The 20643-nt window shown below is 39.2% G+C and overlaps 1 protein-coding gene across 1 annotated transcript in view; it reads left to right on the top strand.

Moving 5' to 3' along the window:
- ZFPM2 (zinc finger protein, FOG family member 2) overlaps nucleotides 1-20643 on the top strand; it is a 306822-nt gene that overhangs the window by 223305 nt on the left and 62874 nt on the right. The window lies entirely within an intron of this gene.

The following is a 20643-nucleotide window of genomic DNA, read 5'->3' as shown; positions in this document are numbered from 1 at the left end:
GCCTCCTGATCACAACATGAAGCGAAAAGTACCATCTGGACACTGCATGCTAAGAAGTCAAAGATCTGTAGGCTGTATTATGCCCAAAAGGACATTTTCTTGTCAGCTGAGCTGCTATGTACTTTAGCCTGTCACTGATAACTAACAAAATTACAGTATGGTAATTTTAATTGGAAGCGCTCCATCCATATCCCCCAGGTTCTCCTCTGTCCCCGTGGCGGTCTCTGTCAGCAGCGGTGCCGTGCGGCCTCAGCCCCGCAGGACGGCGAGCGGCTGTGCCCTGCCGCGGCCTCATCCCGCCACAGCCTCTGCCTGCTGGTGGTGCACGCCGGCTTAGCGCGGCGTGTCCCCTCTGTAATGCCTTAATTCTGCTGCTTTTCGCTCAGCTGGGGTCCCACCGACCGACTGGACAATTAGGGTTGTAGAAAGAAACAGGCAGTCCCCCCGACTCTGCTGGGCGTTGGAAAGCTGATGACAGTCCAGGAAAGGAAGCACTGCAGGGTTGGATGGAGAAGGTGAATCGTCTCCTGTCTGAAAGCTGCCACTGAGAATATTTAGGACATTTCAGACAGTGTCCTTCTTGAGGAGGCAGAGAGACAGCAAGATTCTCTCTGCTGAAATACAAATAGCATCAGTGTCTGCCATCGTGTTTGGGGGGGGGGGGCAGGAGGGATGTTGTTTTTAGAGGGCAAAATCAGGCTAAGGACAGGAGAGTGGGGAGAAGAGAGGGAAATGGGTGCATGTGATCTGAAGGACTGCGCTTCCTTTTAAATATATACATAAAGATTGATGTTGTTTTGCTTATATTTATTTGTCTGTATGTTATCTGAGTAGTACACAGTGTGGGGAATGTTACTGTTTTTTCCTTTTATCTGAATGACTCAGAAAAGTAAAAAATGCAGCTTGTAATCTTGGCTTGTGGCCTGGCAGAGTAGAAAGCGGTGGATGCCAAACCCCTGGTCACCTGAACCTCTTCAGGAGGAGGTTCAGATACACATTCTGAACCATGAAACAAATTCTATTTTGTGGACTCCCCAAAATAGAATGAATCTGCATATGGACTTAGATGTACAAACAGTACTGAAATACACATCCTCTTTAAAGAGAATGTGAACAGCTACAGTTTTAGTGCCAGATTATAAACATAGCATTCATATTTTCCAGTTACAATTATGTGGAGGTGAACCCACAATGTCATTGTCCATTTGCGACATATCTTGGCTCAAAAGTGTCCAACACCAAAATCAGCTGGATTTTGATTAAGCTCTTAATGAAAAGATATATATATGCATCCTAAAGATAAACGATTGTCAGTTCTTATCGCATTAAACATTATCTTTAAATATTCCAAAAATAGAAAATGTGAGAACAGACATCATTTTCACTTCGGTCTAAAAATGGGTCTGGACTTGTCATTGAGACAACAGCAAGGGAGAAGGAGAATGACATGGAATGGGCATGGCCTATAGACTGGATGCAAAAGTTATCCTGAATTTTCACTGTGTTCTGTCAGAGGCCTTTCTTCTGTAACAGAGGTTAAAAGAAATGCTTTGTGTAAAAATCAGAAAATTAAAAACAAATCATAGAATCACAGAAACACAGAATCATATACAGGGGTTGGAAGGGACCTCTAGAGATCATCTAGTCCAACTCCGCTGCCAAAGCAGGTCAAATAAGGTCAAAATTCATCTGCCCAATATGCAGCAAAAATAAGTTATGAACAAAATAAGTTTATGTACATAAATTACTAATCTTTTAAGTGATTTATTTTATTTTTCAGTTTCAGAGTTCAGCTAGATTAGTTCACTTTTGTTGCTGAATTTGATTATGCTTTTCAAATAGGAAAATGGCGACCACAATTCATTGTTCTCCTCTAGGTCATCATTTGTATGCTTTGTCAAAATATGTGAGTATAGGTTTTCAAAAGCAGCAGAACAGACTAAGTTAAAAGGATTCGGACTGCCCTTTAGCTGAGAAAAATCTGTGTGGAGAAGTGCAAACTGCTTTTTTTCTGCAGAGAACCCCAGGTGCATTCCCCTGCAGAAAAAGCAAGTCATCTGGGCTGTAAGGCTGGGTATGGGATCTCACACAGATCTCTAGCGGGGTAGCTTTTGTTTAGCTTTGTTTCTTAGCTGCTGCCTTGAGAAACCTTGTTCAAAGGCAATGGCACTGAAAAGGTTAATAGGAATTACTGGTGAAACAGCATAGCTCATGGATGTTGCATCTATCTGCATCATTAGAGTCACATCAAAATAACAGCCTGCACCTAATAATAAGAAAAAAAAAACACAAAAGAAACCTAACGCCAGATGTTGACGAGATGCCAGGATGGAGCGGGCTGCCCCATGCCTGGGCAGCTCTGCCAGTGGGAGCACCTCCTGCTACGGTGCTCAGCGAGGTGTCTCGGCCCTTCCCAACATCGATTCCAGGAAAACAAGGAAGTTTCAGATTCCCAGAGGCCAAATTCTTTCGTTTGGGCCAAATCTTCAGAACAGTAGCTGAACAATGGATGTGTGCAGCAGGATGAGCATCTCCAGCACCTGTCTAATCCCCAGCATACTCCATTGTCGAGTGCTCCCAGACTGAAAGACGAAAGGCTCTTCCATTCCCTGTCTTGAAGCCTCCTCTGCCCCAAAAGAAGGAGACATTTTATCACAAGTGATATTTTTACGACAACCTTACAAAAGGGATATTTGATTTTTTTTTAACAATGCCTCACTATCTGTGTTTATTTTAGCCTAGTCACAGTCCTGTTACAACTTTTTTATCAGACCTTGAAAACTGAGTAGAAAAGTAGATTACTGCCTTTTCCTTCCACTTTTGGAAAGCTGGAATCCAATCTAACTCCAAACATGAAATATACTTTTGTTACCAGAAGATTGCAGCAGAGGTTAGTAGCAATGCATATTTTGTAGTATATTTTCTCTGAAGGGAGAGTTCACACTACAGCTATTCAAACTGTATAGTGTGTGAATACAGGACAAAAATGAATTTAGTTTCCATTTTTCCGCTCATCAGAGTTGAAGACTAAATGCAAAGTTCAGATGCAGATAAAAATTTCTCCAGGTCTGAATCTAGTATGTGGGGCTGCTTTAACAGCTCACAGGAACAAACTTCACATTAATTGAAAAGGCCATGTATCATTACTTGTGAGAAGTATAAATGAGCACCTATTTTCTTGGAAAGTGAAAGTCTTAATTCTATGATAGTAGTAATTGTAATAGTGCAGTAAGTTTATGATAACCTTATTTAATTAGTTTGGCTAACTTGGCTTTTGTGACTTACAGGCTGGGTCAGAAAACTGAAAGCACTTTTTAGGTTATTTGTTGACAATGGTTATTAACAGTTATAACACTGAACTGAAAGTTTATGTAAGACTGTGATTTCACCCTAAAGCAGGACTGCACCTCCAGTATTGTTTTAAATTATAATTGTTTCTTGTCTCTAGATCAAATAAAGACAGTTTTTTTAGAATGCTTATACTTTTTAATATATTTTTTCAGCACAATTTTATTTATATTTGTAAGGAAAAAAAAGCTCTTCCAAAATTTTTTCAAAATCTTGTATAATTTTTTTTGGTTGTTATTGCTTCTGCTGCTCATTCAGTGCTCACATGTTGCACTGAGGACAGCACCAGATAAAAAACCGAGCTACTGAGTGCAGACACACAGCATGATTAATCAGAGAGCGTTTAATGTGTGGTATGTATTGGTCTCAGCACACCAGCAACAGCTAAATCTGTAGAAATACCAAAAAAGGAAAGGAGGTTTGGGTTGGAAGGATAAAAGGTAGATCTATGGATGCAGACAGAGGGCATACCTAAAGTCTGAGTGGCACTGCAGAGAGCACAGAATTTTTGGAAAGCATAAGCAGTGTGAGTTGAAAACTCATCTTATGTATCAGTGAAGGGTGGAGCAGACCTCCTAGTAATGAATGAAGGAGAAAGGGAATATTCCAGGGGACAAATATTTTGTTACATGGAGTAGAAATGGGTAATTAGATGGGATGCAAAGACAAGCATCACATAGCCAAGGCAACGGATAGTTATCTTGATAACAGCATTATGAACACATAGGAGTGCACTAAGGTTTTTGCAAGTAACATAACAGTATGTTTTAGCTGTGTGGATGAATAGGAAAGTGTGTGCATCTGAAAGGCTAAATGAGAAGGGTGGAAGTAGCTTTAAGACCTGAAGGAAGCTTAAGAGCTGTTTTGTCCATGCTACACTTGAACTAGCAGCTTGGCATCAGAGAGGCAAGGCTAGCTGAGGTTTGGCGGAGAGCAGAACGGCGTATCTGTTGTTTAGCCCAAGTACAATCTTAACTGAGGCAGAAGACAAAAGGAAATTAAGTTTTCATCAGACCTGGTGCTCTATAGACAGCATTTAGGAGTCTAAGAGAGACAGAATAAGACAAAGAAACGAGGAGTATCTGCAAACTTTTTAGAGATGGAAAGTGCATCCCAGAAGTGGCTACAGAGAGAAAAGGAGAAAAGAGGAAATTGTAAAACATGGGACAATATAATATCTTTTGTGAGTGTGTTAAGTCCTGGTCTTGATTAGTCCTCTGAGGCAAAGAACTCATTTTGCAAAGCTTTACTTCTTTTGCAGCACTGATCTTTTCTTCCTGCTGCAAGCAGAACAAAGTTCTAAAAGATGAAGTTTCAAATTTAACCCATACAAAGAGTACCTGAGTGTGTTTCAGCATGCTACATGTGTGACATTTAAGCCTGCAGAAGCCTCACGAGGGAAAAAAAAATTGTTATGTGTATTTGCACAGTTATTTGTACCACACACAGAGACATCTCGGCATTCTTCTGAACTCACAGCTTTCCTTTTCTTATATATCCATCTTCCTTTCACTGTGCTGCTGCAGAAAAAATTTGTTATTTTTGCCTGCATTATTTCTATTGGGAGGAGAAGGAAATTGTGTTTTTCACTCTTGGGAATGTTAAGTAAACAGCAGTAAAAAAATTCTTGTCTGGAAGATTATATGTATAGAGTTCTTTCTTTGTAACAGGAAGTGAAAAGTTAAAAAGATCTGCAAAGAATGAGGAGACTTTCTGTGCTTTCTTTCAAAGGCAACTCTGGTGTCCTCTTACCAAAGGAGAAAAATCAATTGGGAGTGTTGAGAAAAAAAGGGAAGGTGGTGCAAGTGATGATAAATGACTCAAAATCAACATAGTCACAAATAATTTCACAGAGCAACACTTGAAAAGAAAATCAAGGAATAAGGAATTCTAATGCAGGCAGTCATATTTTTGGAACTGTAATGTTGAACAAATAGTTCCTTTTCCAGAGGAATGAATGGATGCAGCTTTACAGGGTCCTATAAGCATTATGAATTTCAAAAATCCTCTACTTCTCCACTGGAAATCAGTTTGGGACAAGGAAAGTGAGGCTCTGAAGCTTGTTATATAGTCTGCATCAGGAGAGGACTTTAAGGGAAGAAAGGCTAGATGGAATGAATAACTCTTAAGTTTAACTAGAATATTGTTGATTCTTTCCTGAGACAAGTGGATGGAACAGATGATCTCTTCTGCAGCTCTATACTGCCACAATTTGAGGGAGCAGGAGCTGACGTTTAGAAGATAATGTCAAACACCTAAATGATCGAACAAATACTACTGTATGCACCTCTCAGTGCTTATGATTAGTTGCGAGATCAGAGATGACAGGGTACACGTTGCAAAAAATCACTCCGTGCACTGGAATAATATAATGTATTAGAAAACAGTAACTCATTTGCACCAACTATAATACTGTTAAATTATTTCAAAATCAGATGTGAGAAATCGGAATTCAAATGTTACAGAAGCAGTAGTGAGTATACAGATAGGTAAAACAGAGTTTAAATCATCCCCGTTTCTCATTTAAAGATGACTGCCTTCTATTATTATAGTCTACTTTTGATACAGCTGATCAGGTCTAAGAATAGATCTGCTAGAAAAATGCTAGTCAGCAGATGACCAGCATTTCTTAATGGCTCTAAAAGTTAAGTAACAGAATGTATTTTCTAGATGCATTTGAAAATTGAAAGAACTGATTTAAAAGATATGTAAGATATAAACAGCCTTTGAAATTGTGTAAAGACTGGCTCTAGCCCTCATTATTCTGTTCTTTCTTGTTCAACACCAAAATAAAACATTATCAGAAAGATTTTTTTAATTATTCCTAGTTTCTATTCTTGGCCAGAATGTATATCTTTAAAAAAAGTCTTAAATCTAGAGTAAGAAAGAATGACTCCTACGGCAACCATATAATCCCGTTGATGAATGTATCATTTTTAGAGAAACAATCAAGTCAGTTCCAAAGCACTAATGTGATAAGGATGCTGGCTTTTATAAAATGACCTCGTATGAAGCAGGACAGGCTAAACAAGACTTTGCGCAGGTTCTTGGCAGTGTATGTTGATCCTTCTGTAGAATTTGGCCAATGTAAGTGAACTGAGAACAGTTATAAAATAATTGGTATGGGACATACCAATATTCATCAACAGCTTTTTCACCCTGGTTGCTCAAATGCATGACCCTTCTGTAGAGATAATGAGGAAAATGAAATGGCAATTTTTGAAAGCATAAATGATCTACCTCCACGTATTCCAGTCTAACACTTTTTTTTTCCTGTTTCCCCTTCTTTGAAAAACATTTTTTGGTTTTACTAATGAGTAAGAAGACAAGATGTACTGAGCCATGAATTGTCTTTTTCTCTCTTCTAGTTAAAACACTGAAAGATGCGAGTACAATTATTCATGCTGAAGATTGGGAATATCTTTCAAAATGAAGGGCACTTGCCAAAAATCTGTCAAACTATAAGTGATCCAAGTCTCACTCAAGAAATCATCTATTAAACGCAGTGACCTAGTAACCTCATTTTTCCAGAAAGACCATTGGGCAGTTTATGGCAGTTCAGTCCAAGAGATTTATAAAACTTTTAATTTCTTTGGAGGTCAGACAGTAAAATTTCCGACCAAGAAGCGATAGAAAATCACCAGCAATTTAAGCAGCAGGTACTGTTGCCAGATGAGCCTCTGTATATTTTGACAGCCTTGTTAATGTTCAGCTCTTACTATTCATGATTACATTCAGGAACTGTGTAAGATGGGCTTTCACACAGGATTTTATTTTGTTTGAGTCCTCCAATACTTCATACACACTACCGGGAAAGGAAATCTCTTTCGGTATTTTGTAAAAGTGAAACTATACACAGATTATTGGACATTTGCTCAAGATACTTAAGAAAAACATCATTTTAATATAAGCCAAATATTGCAGTAGCTGTTGCCTTACAAATATTCATAATAATAATCATTATCAATCTGCTTTCCATGGCAGTGAAGTCCCTAAATTGAGCCAGGATCTCAATTTGCAGTAATGTTAAACTGGTAGAGGCTTTCCTACCATTTTGAAAAGAGTATGAGAGAGAACAAATTAATCATACAATCATGGATGGTAGAAACATATTAAAACATCCAGCCAGACTCCTTGCCATTCGTTTGTGCTTTATTGTACATCCTGCAGTACTCTGACAGTCTGGTTTTCAAAAGCTGTAGTCTTAAAAGTGATAGGTTACCATTACTTTCTCTTAAGAGTGTATGAGAATCTCGCTGATAAAGAGGATTTCAGAAGTTTAGGAAATGAATGCTGCTGCCACAGTGAGGAACGAATAGTTCCAAATATATATAGGAACGTTGGGGGTTTTTTGAAGCGATTTTTCATGCAGTCTCCATCTGACATGTCTGTGCATGTGTCAGTTTATCTGTCATTGTTTTGGAGATGGAATATTTTCTTTAATAATCACCTCCTTCATTTTCATTTTAAGAATTTTAAAATTGTGCCTGACCAGAGGATTTAGCATTTAGTGTTGGTAATGTATCCCTGAAATTGGTGCATTGTCTTGTAAGGGCCAAGAACAGCTTGTAACAAGATGGAGAATACTATTTTGCCATAGAATGTGTTAAGTTACTCAGGTTATTCTACGTTTAAAGATGGTGTGTTCTTTGGGAACCCATGAGGAGGTGGAAACTGGTCCTTCTGTGAGAAAGCTGCACAGCAGCTAAGATAGCACTTAGCACTGAAGGCTCTCCAGGGTCCAAGCGTGACACACATATTCGCAGTATATTTTGCTATTAATGACCAACGTTTGTATAGAGCAATAATTCTGAGAATAAAGGAAGTGCTAAAACTCAGATTCGGTTGCTCAAAATGGCATCTTTATTGCTGTGCACCAAGAGGGATTCAGAGAAAGCAGTTCTGCAGTGGGCAAAGGAGACGGATGTAGTGCCCCAACCCCAGAGGCAAATTCCATTCCACCCCATCTGCCACCTCAAATGCCAAGTCCTGGAAATGCCACTGTTTCCAAAGGAGCAGACATTAACCATGTGTGTGAATCTTTAGTCATTAGCAAAAATTATTCAAAAAAAAAAAAAAAAAAAAAAGCCTTTGTTTGGTTTTCATGAATTACCAGAGCACAGAAAAAGGCCAAGGCTGGATATGAATTATATGACTGTGCCACTAACTGATGTGTTCCTAATTTCTGTCTTGGAATATAATGAATGCCTTTCAATAAGACAGTCATTTAATTTCATTCACCTCATAAAGGCATTTGACAGAAGCAAGGTGTAAGAAGGGATTCTGCTCTGGTTTGTTACGGTTCTGGCAGACCCCCTGTCATTGTGTTCAGTGACGAAGGGCTGTACAGAACCTGTATGGTGTGGGATAAAATACAAATTCACAGTGTACAGCCGTGGGCAGCAGATGCTATCCCCAGACTCCTGGAGCTGAGGATGTGCAGAGGCAGCACAGAGCTGGTCTGTGGTGCACATGCCTTCCTCCAGAGTAGTCTGGCTACCACGAAAAGTGCCTCTTGTCCTCCTCCTCCTCTCTTCTCCCTTCCTCCTCCTCTTCTCTCTTACCACCACAGGAATTATGAACATGTTCCTGTTGCTGCTCCTCCCACCAGTAAATGACAGAAGAAAACGAATACCACTGAGGTCTGAAAGAGGTGCTGGGTGTTAGGGAACACGAGCTGTGCCCTTCCTTTGCCAGACCTTCGCACTCGGTTTCACTTTGCTGCTTTAAGGGATTGTGTCCCCATTTGCCGAGGTGAGCTCAGTGCACAGCAGCGATTCAGAGCAGCTCTTTGAACTGTGCTCCTGCTCTGAGGAACTCCTTTTTGTTTTTTTGTTTAATTTCTGTAAGTGATAAGAAAATGTGTGCTCCTCGCAGGTGGCTCCTTCTGGCAGGTGCGGAATGGCCCTTTTCAGTCGGGATCCTGCTCCACACGTGGTCATTCCCTTTCTGCCCAACTTCCTCAGATGTGCACCAAATTGCAGAGAGATGAGTACCAACTTTGCATAATGTGAACAAGAAAGCCTCTCAGTGCTACTTCCCGTTTAATTCAGACAAAAAAAAAAAAAAAAATGAGATACGTAGGACATAAGTAAGGGCAGAATAGAGCCCTTAATCTTAATTATGCATTCTGCAGTATTATAAATGACTAAAGATTACTTCCAATGTTTGGTATAATCTTACAGTGTGCAGATGTGGTTCTCTTTGGTATATGCCATCTTTACTGAACTCACAATTTCCATAATGCTGTCACATTCTGCATGGGAAGCAGATTTGCAGATAGGTAATCCATGTAAGGTATTTTAAAGACAGCTTATTAAAGGATTGAGGCCTGCTGTTAAATTGCATATGCTTTCAATTGCTACGAGGAGCAAACAGTACCAAGAAGTACAATAATTTAGCAGCGGCTGGAGAAAGGCCTATTTAAACTTTTGATGACAGATCCTTTAAACTTTTCCTTTAAGTTCTTTTCTGCTTTGTGTCTGGCCCCGTGTAGCACGGCGCTCGCTTTTATTCCGTGTCGTTTTCCCAGCGGCTCCGACGTACGGCGGCAAAGACGCTGAAATACACTCCCGCGCTGATAGGCGCGCAGCGCTCGGCCGCGGGGCGCAACGCGGGGCGCGCTCCCGACGGCGGCAGCGGGACCGCGCAGCGGCTCTGCCCCGCTCTGCGGCGGCGGCGCGGGGCCGCGTCCCTCCACCCGAAACGAGAGGGCTGAGCCCGTCCTTTAGATCGAGTCCTTAGACCCGGGGGCTGAGGCGGGGGTTGTTTGGGTCCGTTTGTTTTCCCGAGATAAGGAACCAAATGAGCGTAGAGCTCTGCGTTCGGCGAGGGCCGCGCCGTGGCTGCGTGGGGTGGCGGCCCGAGAGGGGAAACGTGCTGATGCCGCCGGTCCGAGCCGCTGCGGAGTGCGATGCAGGGGATGGGGGCTGCTGCCGCCGCTGAATTCCGGCCCTCCTATTATGGCACCTCGTGAGTTGCACCGTGAGAAGGAAATCATTTCTGAAAAATACGTCTATAACCTCCCGCCGCAAGCGCGGGTATATTTTATTTTATACTCCACATGTAAAACTAACAGTGTATTGTGGGAGAAGCTGCGAAGGGCAGAACAGTGAAACAGTAACAACAACAATAATAATAATCTCTGAGAATTAAAACATATGGTTGTTGTTTTTGTTTTTTTTTTTTCCCATAACGGTTCTGTGTGACCCCGTGCAGCGAAGCAGCAGCAGTACTGAATCTATATCTGGCAGAAAAAAAAATGTTTTCCTCTAGAGGACTCTGAACATCTTTCCAAACAAATATACTGTGGTACTGAGCTTTCTTGATCGTTTCTTTGCTCTTACATTTTTCAGCTTCATTTTGTAGTTCTATTTTAAAATATTTGTACTTGCAATTATTCTTTTCCTGTGTAAGTTCTAGAGGTTAATGTACAGATTATGAATTGCATTTGATCTTCATTTAAAAAATGGAGGTACGAGACCTTATTACGTATGGTTTGGTCTGAAATCCATCTTCCTCAAATAATTTCATGAGCCCCAAATGCCAAATACAAACTTTGCTCAATCACGATGCTTTGAACGTGTGTCGCTGTAAATATCAGCATACTTTAGATGAAGAAAATTACCACGTTCAGCAGTCAGTTCAGGGCAGTACCTGACAATGTTCTTTTTAAACCCCATATGCACTGGAACGTACTTCTAGTAGCAAAGCAGTGCTACTGATGCTTCTAAACAGGAACTCTGAATTAACATCATGCCAATATTATCAAATACCTACATTTCACCCTTGGACTGCAAATGTCACACCGAGTCACAAATAATTAAACTAGTTTAAAATTAAGCTGAAAAACGCTTAAAGAAAATATCTCCGTTTGAATTATTTCTTACAGGCTGCATGGAGATCTCACTGCAGTGTTTCTGCTGTCACTTCGTCTTAATGGTTAGGGTTGCTTTTTTTTGTTGTTGTTTATGGGAAACACTGTGTAAGACAGCAAGAATTTTGGGTCTTCTCTTTTTTGTGAAGGTCAAACTAAATTCAGAATTATAACTGAAAAATGAAATGTAAATACCTAGATCTTTGATAACAAAGTAATTAAAATGTATGGTTTTGCCTACTGTGTATAATAAGGGCTTATATTTGATCAACCATAAAAGTTATTTAATCATTTTAACCTTGGAATACTACCCCACGAAAAACTACTTAATGGAAGTTAGCTGAGAAGCATTAGAGTATCACAACATCAAGAAGGCTGAGCGAGAGGGCACGGAAAATTCAAGCACAGCTTATTTCTGCCATAATACTATAGCAGGTTGCATGGCAACCAGTGGCTCTGGATTTTGAAGTTACTTTATCCTTATTCAATGAGCAAAGACTTAGCCTGTATTTATTTTGGTAATTTCTAGAATTAATCAGGTATTTAAGGCCCACTCTAGCATAAACTTGCTGTGATTTCACGATCGACGAATAAATGTTTACAAGTGTGGTTCAGAGAACATCTGGAAGAACAACGGAGCTTGGCTGCTCCTCGTGGCGTTGCGGGCAGCGGGCAGCAGACAAGTGCTGGGATCAGCACTCGTTTTTAAGCAAGTGTGGGCTTGTGAGCAGATCCGTGTGATTTAAGTCAGTCATTTTAGGTGGACACTAGAGTTGTCAAAAAAAAAAAAAGATGGTATTTCATTTTAATTTTCCATTAAGGAGAAATTTTAAGAGAATTTTAATAGTAATAAGCTGTAATCACGAGCCAAAGTCACAAAGACCATAACGTGGTATGTCCATTCGTTACTTTTGAGAATATGTTAACGTAAAAGTCTCAACAATTTGTTTATAGTATTATTTAATTTTGGTTGCTATCTTTAAAGTATGAATGTAACTCTTTCACTGTTCTGTTAATATGTCTAGAATTTGGCCAAATAGCTCAACATCCACTGATCTTACTGAAACCAGAGTGTATTAAGAGCACTCATAATTACACAGGCATGCAGTACACAGTATAATTCCTTTAATGAATGAGAGATATGCTTTGGTCAGTCATTTAATAAGCACTTTAAATAAAAGGCCATTTTCTTGAATATATGAAAGATACTCAAGATATTTCCACAGCTGAGAAGCAGTATGTATTCATCTAGCGAAATATACTATCGTAATGCTTACACAAATAAGGACAGGATTAGGATGCAAGTATTCTTTTTGTGCGTTTCATTTGCTAAGATGTTAACGTTTATACAAAGTAGACACTGACATAAATTATCTCATACACAGCATGAAAAGTGTCAATAAATGAAGACAGGTTTTCCCAGCCCTGACTTGCACAATGCACCTCACCAGCCTAGTGTTGAATGGCATTTTTACGTACATTCATGAACTCTGTGGATGTATTTGACGGCTGTGCCATTTTATTTTAAACACAGTTTGGCTCAAAAGGAGGAAAACATCCAGAACAAGAACTATTTTTGCCCCAGATGAAGATAGGAAATGATAGTTACGTTGTTATGAAAGTGGAGATGGGAGATTAGATGTTTTTTTCTTTTAAAGCAGTAAAATACTTAGGCAATAAAGTGCTGTTTCCAGAAGTGCTGTTAGATCAAGTCCAGAAAATCACAGTGAGATACTCAGCATGCTCCTTTGGTGGAAGTGGGCCTCCAGCCACTGCTGGCTTTGGAAGGCCTTCAATCCAGGGCAGGCCACCAAAACACAGACTTGCAGAACTGCTTCTGTGTAGTGCCATCCAGGCAGTAGAAGGGGTCCATGGCTGTCTGTTTTCCAGGGATACATTGAAGTTGAAGTCTTGTGTGTCATGTGGCACATGGCAAAGTGTCTAAAGTGTGTGAATTCCTGACAAATAAAGTCATCATTCTTTACAGTAAAAGTACAGTAAAGTTATTTTAAAAATACATAATTTATTTTGTCGAGATCTCTAATAACAAGCTTGTACTTCTGGGAGCTGTGAATGTTGTTAAAAATATATTATAGCTTCAGTGATGACAGTTTAAAAGTTATTACAACAAAATACTTTATGTCAACAATAAGCTACTGTAATTTAGGGAAAATGAAACATTTTCCCCATGAGCCAGTTGTGTTTTCTTTGAACACAGGAGGAAATAAAAAGTATTAAACATTTCATGTTTGAACTATTGGTCTTGTTTGAATAAGTGTTTCTAAGTTTCCAGAAATCAGTGAATCTGGGTGACCTCGTTTTAAATTAGAAAGCCTAAAACTAAACAGAATCATTATCTGCAATTCCATAGCATTTGATATTAGTGAAAATAGTTGGTGTGGAATAAGTAATTCTGGCATTAAGGAGTGTCTGAATTTCCTCGCCTCTGCCCTGTGTGAGGATCATGCTGACCTGTGCAACTGTCTCTTCTCTCTTCTTTTGGGTACATTAAATAATGGTGTGAGCAATCAAATGCAATGTAGATACTGCCTGTATGCTGTACTGTCATACTTTATGGTACAGGTAGATGTGTATGTAACATAGGAAGGCTGCCACGAGTGTTGTTGCAGAGGAAGCACAAGCTTGGCATCTTCTCATCCCACGGTGCTTCAAGCAGGGGATGGCTGCAGCGGTAAGCTAATAAAACTGATGATCAAAGCACTGTTGTACTTGACCTGCAGCCTTGTTGTAGCTACACTTCAGAAAAAAAAATGCTAGAAATTGTTTTATCATAGGAGTGGATGGCTGAATTTTAAATAGTACTTTGAATCAGTCATCACTGCAGCTTTTAATTCTGTCTGTATTTTTAGGCTTGGTGACTACACAAAAGGACAGAGTTGTTCAAGTTCTGAATTGCCTTTGATATTGGCCTTCCATGTGCTGTGGAGATGGGCAATCACATTATAGCACTTAACAGGGCACTTACGCCTCTGTTTTTTTAAACAGAGGGAATTGAACATTCAACAATGCTACAAGCCAAAAATTATTATTCTAGTAAACTGCAGATACCTGTGAATGAGGGATAACACATTTGTCAGGGCTGTGGCCTACCTCAGTAACTCTGGAAAAGGAATAATGTCAGAAAGGAGCAAAGGCATGGCATTTGTTTTCACCCAAATCCTGGGCATCCATGAAAACGTGAAGGTAATTTTTTCTGAGCCTGTCAGTAAGAGTCTGAGACACAAACTGTTAAGAGCAGACAATGTCAGGCTCCATTTCTCTTTAAGTAGAGAACACAGTTAAATAATTTGCACGTTACACTGATAAAGCAGTTCTGTAGTGCCTGATTTAGTGGTTGGCAAACCTGCCCACAGCAGGTGGGGCGGAACTAGATCATCTCTGCTGTCCCTTCCAACCCAAGCCATTCTATGTAATATGTGAATCGGATTCATGTGTTAAGACCAGAGCTTAGAGAATTTTTCTCTTTCCTTGCATTGGACAGTAACTGCTTTTTCAGAGCAGTCTTCCACATGTTGTGACAATTAGCATCTCAGATGCACTGGACACAAACTTGTTAGCTATGTTTTCCCCATGCTATGCGAGGACATTTTCCAGTTTCAAAAATGTTGCCAAATTACCGAGTATTCATTTAGAGTTTTAAATCTCAAAAACTCGGTTACTTTTGCAAAGTGTCAGTATTGTTAGATCTTCTACTGGCCTAGTGTGTATCGCCTCTCAAAAATCCATGGAACCAAACATTCAAATGTTTTTCTTCATTCACATTTCTCTTTTTGAAGGTTGACTATATTGACGGTGTCAGAGAACACAGCGGCTAGTAGTACAAGTGTAAACTGTCATTGAGTCCTTTTCTTCTGCTTAATGCTGAGAAAGGTCATTTACTGAAATAACATAGTTAGTAAATGATGAGCCCTGCAGGAAAGGACCAGGACTGGAAGGACTGCAGACAATATGTGCTCATTGCTAGAAAAAGAATCTCACAGACTGAGGACTAACCCCTAATGCTTCCTGTCCATGAGTTTTCATACTGACACCTCTGGGATTACAGAGTACTTTTGCAGCCAAATGCTCTGTTGATTTACATTCCTGGAAAATCCACTCACTTAAGGAAGGTTGGGTAATATAAACAGCACAGTTCATTCTTATTTTCCAGGCTCAGTGCTGCAGTAAGGTGCATCGAGCGCCCTTTCAAGTTTGCGCTTTTGTCTCACGTGGCTTTGATTACTCTCATGTCTCTGTACCTCAGCGTTTCTGATGTATCCAACTTCACAGCAACCCTGTGTAATACAGAGTATACTATATGACTTTTCAGTAGAAGGACTGAGATCCAGAGAAAATAAGGATGAGATTTGTGAAGGCATTTTAACCCTTTACAATCAGATATGCTTCTGACAGAACTCTCAAGTGTTTCTAGCAGCCTGGCTGTGAGGAATGTCCACAAGTGGGAACCTGCACATGTGTAGAAATTCAGCATGTATGGAGGGGTCTTCTATCTGAAAATCTGATCCAACACAGTTTGCTCAAGATCACACAAAGTAACAGCAGCACAGAAGGGAATTGAGCCACTTCACTGTAAATACTGGCATGTACCATAACCCTTAGAGCATCTCTCTTTTTATTTTTTTTAATTGCAATTTAGGATCTGCAGTAAATATATTCTAACATTTTAGGAAGTAATTTTGAGTTGGATGCTTTACTGCTTGATTTCAATGTGAATCATTCCATGGATAGTCTAATACCACTTGGGTATGACTTTTCCTTCATTTCTTAAACATTCAGCCTCCTCTGAAGACAATGAAGCTATACAAGAGTAAAAGGGAGATGCTAGAGGGAGGTTAAGTTCTTTAAATTATAAAGTAAATTGGCAATGGTGACATACTGAGACACATCCCAGTCCCCATGTACTAATTGGATGGTGCTAAAAAAAATATTAGAGAAGTATGTGAAATTCCAGGTCTTCCAGGCAAAGCATAGTCATAGTTTTAGACTGATATTAATACCACGGGTTGGGCATGTTTTGTGTGTATTTTTTTCTTCTTTCTCCTACTGTGGTGAAAGTCAGATACCCAAAGGGAAGCAGAATTAATTAAAGTTTTTGATGAATATTGGACCACTACTGGCATTTGCCTCAGGATCAACAGGTAGGTTCTTTATGAGGGAAAACATTATTGAGGAAGGTTGCTTTCCTTGTGCAGATCAAGTTGTGCTTTTAAAAAATAAAAGAAGTCAGCTGGTGGTCTTGCTTTTAATTATCGAGACTGTGAGAATTCGAATGACATATTTGCCTCATTTACTTAGAAGATATTCTTGTATTTATTAAATCATTTGAAGAACATCTGTAACATTTTGATAAGATTTTCTTTCTCATCATGAGAAGCAGGCTGCATTTCAATACCAGGAAGTACTTGTATTACGAAGTATTTCCCAGTCCATTTACACGAGAACAGTAATATATATGTCAGTTGCTCCAAAAGTAATGCCTGCTGTTTATTTCCATGGAAACTGCAACATATGAAGAGCACAATAACGGTATTTGATAGAGCAAATTCTCAGCTACAAAACAGTGTTTTTCAACATAATCACCGCCATTCACTTTGCATTTTCATCAGTGACAAATAAGAGCCTGCATGCTGCGCTCATAGAAACCTGCGTGGCCATTCTGAGTGTGACTTGTCTTTTATGTCACTGTTGCCACTGCTGAAACACATCACCCACCACTTCACTGTGCTCGCATCCACTGTTCTGTCTCCATCAACATTCAACAAGCATCAATGAGTGTCAGTGGGTGCTGCTTTTTCTGCATGGAGGAAATCAGAGACATAACTTAGCTCCATACACACATCCATGTCGTATGCCATTTTGTCTGTCCCTCTGCCATCTGTCACACAGCAACAGCATGTGACAGAACACTGGCAGGAAAGTTCAAACTCTACTGCCGTACCACCAACATCTGCCTCTGATGTTGTGGGCCAACGTAATAAAATAAGAGGCATTACTTTTGGAGAAGCCTTCATAGAGGTACAATTCACCAGTCTTAATAAATGGGATATCTATTAAGAATATTGGACATAGGCAGTAGCATAGCATCAGATTAAAGGAGTGAATCTCAATTGTAAATTATTATTTGGCGTTTCTCTTGATCAGTACTAGATCACAAATTTTCTTAGCATTTTTTTCCCGGGATTTGCCTTACAAAGGAAGAAGTCTGTACTGTGTTCAGAAGGAGCCAAGTTCAGTTTATTTATTAAGGAAGAAGTACGGCATTTTTTAACACCAGTTGTTAAATAACTTAGAAAATCCTGGCTGCCGTGGTGATGTGATTTTCTGTACTGTTCATGGGTCAAATACAAATATTTCAAATAAAAATTGTTCAACATGCATAGAAACAGTCTTCATTCTTAAGATCCATCAAAAAGGATTTTAAAGTAACTTGAAATTTCATCTCACTGAAACTTTAAAGCTTTTGTGTTGTGAGCACTGTCTTTGGGTGTCTGGAGCAGGGCAAAGGTCCAGTGTCTCAAACTAAATTTTTATCTATTGCTTAGGTTGAAAAATCACAGTTCATGTGAGCCAGGTGTGACATCCAGACAGAGTCAAAGAGCAGAGTATCACAAGGAGCAGAGGGGATGTGCATACACTTCTGTTTATTTTAGGAGTCCAAAAGCTAAACTTGATTTTCTAACGAGGTTTTGCATTGTCTGCTTTTTCCAATTCAGAAATCTAAAGCAAATCTCACGTTCAAAGGTTGACTGATACACAACATGATATTCTGCTGTGAACCAGATGAGGCATAATAATTTCAGCAGGAATTTAATTATTCATAGAATCATGGAATCCATAGAGTTGGAAGGAACTTTTAAAGGTTATCTAGTCCAGCTCCCCTGTAATGAACAGAGACATCTACAGCTAGATCAGGTTGTCCAGGGCCTGACCCAGCCTTGTCTTGAAAGTCTTCAGGGATGGGGCACCCACTGCATCTCTGGGCAACCTGTTCCAGTGCCTCACCACCCTCACTGTAAAAGACTTTTTCCTTATATATAACCTAAATATACACTCTTTGAGCTTGAAGCCATTCCCCCCTGTTCTATCACAATAGAGCCTGCTAAAGAGTCTGTGCCCTTCTTTCCTGTAGCTCCCCTTTAATACTGGTCACCTTGCAGCCTTCTCTTCTCCAAGTTGAACTGCTCCAGCTATTCTAAAGCTCTTAAGCATGTGCAAAGTTGTGTATACATGTATGCATATAGAGATGTGTATATGTGTGTGCACATGTATGCATGGTCTCTGTGTATACATAAAACAGTAGGCACCTATAGTTGTATGTTTACAGCTATAAGCACATGCATATGTGCCTTGTCTTTCTCAATTCACACACCATATGAATTACATAATTCATAATTCTCTATAATACAGAGAGAGCTAGAAGAAACTTTTCTGTGAAGTACTAAATACCTTAATTCCTCCTTAATTTTGGCAGGTGGTTTGTATTTCTTTTGAATGTTTATAAACAGCATATATTTATCATTGTCAATTTTTTTTCATTTGTATTATCATTTTTCCTTTTAAAATAGAATATTTACTATAAAGGAACTAATAAAGTATTTTTTTCAGCTCTTTAGTATGGTTTTTCACATTATTTGATTGATACCTAATTATTCCACCAGTTAAAAATTACTGATCCAACAAGTAGAAACAAGATCACCTAAAATTTAAAACAATATATAAAACATCCATCTGTAAAGCCTGTATAAGAAAGTCATCTACTAAAACTTTGTGGTCAGAACAAAGGAGGGGAAGAGTTCTTGCTAGAAAAAAGGCAATGCTTGGTAGTTTATTTCTGCAGAGTACTAGGACATTTCAAGAGCTACTTAAATCTGTGGTGACACAGTGTATACTCATACGAGTATTTCATTTCCATTTAATTTCTCTAAGTCAGCCATGTCAGATCTGCATTATTATTCCTGGACTTTCTTCATTTGTCCAACTCTCAGATTTCTTTGTATCTTATCTTCTTCCCAAGGACACTGTTGATTTTCATCTTTTCCTTTTAATATATTTATTTGTACTCCCTCATCATCCATAGGCACTAACCGTGAGTCAAGAACCCGCTGTGCTCCAGATATGCTAAATGCTGCTTGGTCTTTCACAGCCACCTCTCCCACTTCTACATTTCCTCACAATTTTCCAGTTGAGATTTCTTCATTTCTCCTTTTTTTTGTCATATCTCCTCCCCTCTACACTGTTTTATTTTTCTGTCGAAAACATTTTCACATTCTGCAGTACTCTAAAAAATATTTGCTTTTGTAAATCTTCAGAGATACTTCCATGTGCTACAGAAGCTGTTGCTTCTTCTTAGAGCACTCTGAATCATCCCTATCCTCCCAGCCCATACTTTTGCCCTTAGTCCATTTAAGTTTTTCACCTTTGCATCATCATCACTCTTGTCCTTTTCTCTTGGAGATATTTACTACCAACATACAACAACATTTTACTTCTCTCTCTTAATCTCAGATTCTAAAAGAAATTATTTCCTAATGCATCCTAATGGAAGTATTTTGTGACTTCTGTTTTGGACATTTGGGTGCTACAGCCTTCAGGCTGAAAATGTATACCAGAAGGATTTTTTTTCTCTTCCATTTTGATTTAACAATTGGAATGTTATAGATAGGCAATTACAGTACTTTGTAGCAATGCAATAAACAATGTGTCAGTGGAAAATAGTTATCATTTCTGGGGAACCCTGTGCTACTCCCATTATTCAAAACTTCCTCTATTCCACCAGTTTCTCCCATGGGTGTGGAGGATCCTGTGAGTGTGCATACCAACTGCAGCAGGTGTCTTTGGCACTGAATATTTAGTTGAAACCACAATAGTTTATAGATTCTGTTATGTGTAGGTTGTTACATATTCAGATGGGTGTCCATGGCTAATCATTGTATACTTTCTGTACTGTACACGGTACTGTCCATCATTCAGATCCTACTATATGTTCTTACTATCCTAAAATCCATTTTGCATGTTTGGCTGGCTGTGTTTTCCTTAAATTTCTACTATTTTAAAAACATGTTAGTAGTGGAGTTATTCCATTTTTTCTGGCTTTCCATTGTAGATAATTCTGTATATAGGAAAAAAAAAAAAAAGTTTTCCATTCGAAAAAAAGAAGAGTGATTGGGTGCTGAGTCAGTCCTGGAAACAGATCTGCACCAATTCCTCTCACTGTTCTGATGCAGCTCCATTCTGTTACTAGAAAAATATATACAAATAAACAAATTCCTCTACACAAAGGTCTTGATGCTTATAATATTAGTGATATACTTTTCCTTGAGATACCGTCTACCTCATTTCCTTCCTTTTGTCGTAGATTTTATATTCACAAAAGCTGTTTACTTGAAGCCCTGTGCACT

This window comes from Cyrtonyx montezumae, unplaced genomic scaffold, assembly GCF_038088225.1.
Source record: "Cyrtonyx montezumae isolate F1298 unplaced genomic scaffold, pur_monq_1.0 scaffold_8, whole genome shotgun sequence".
Lineage (NCBI taxonomy): Eukaryota > Metazoa > Chordata > Aves > Galliformes > Odontophoridae > Cyrtonyx > Cyrtonyx montezumae.
The sequence above is the reverse complement of the archived record's forward strand: the minus strand, read 5'-3'. Positions and strand labels throughout refer to the sequence as shown.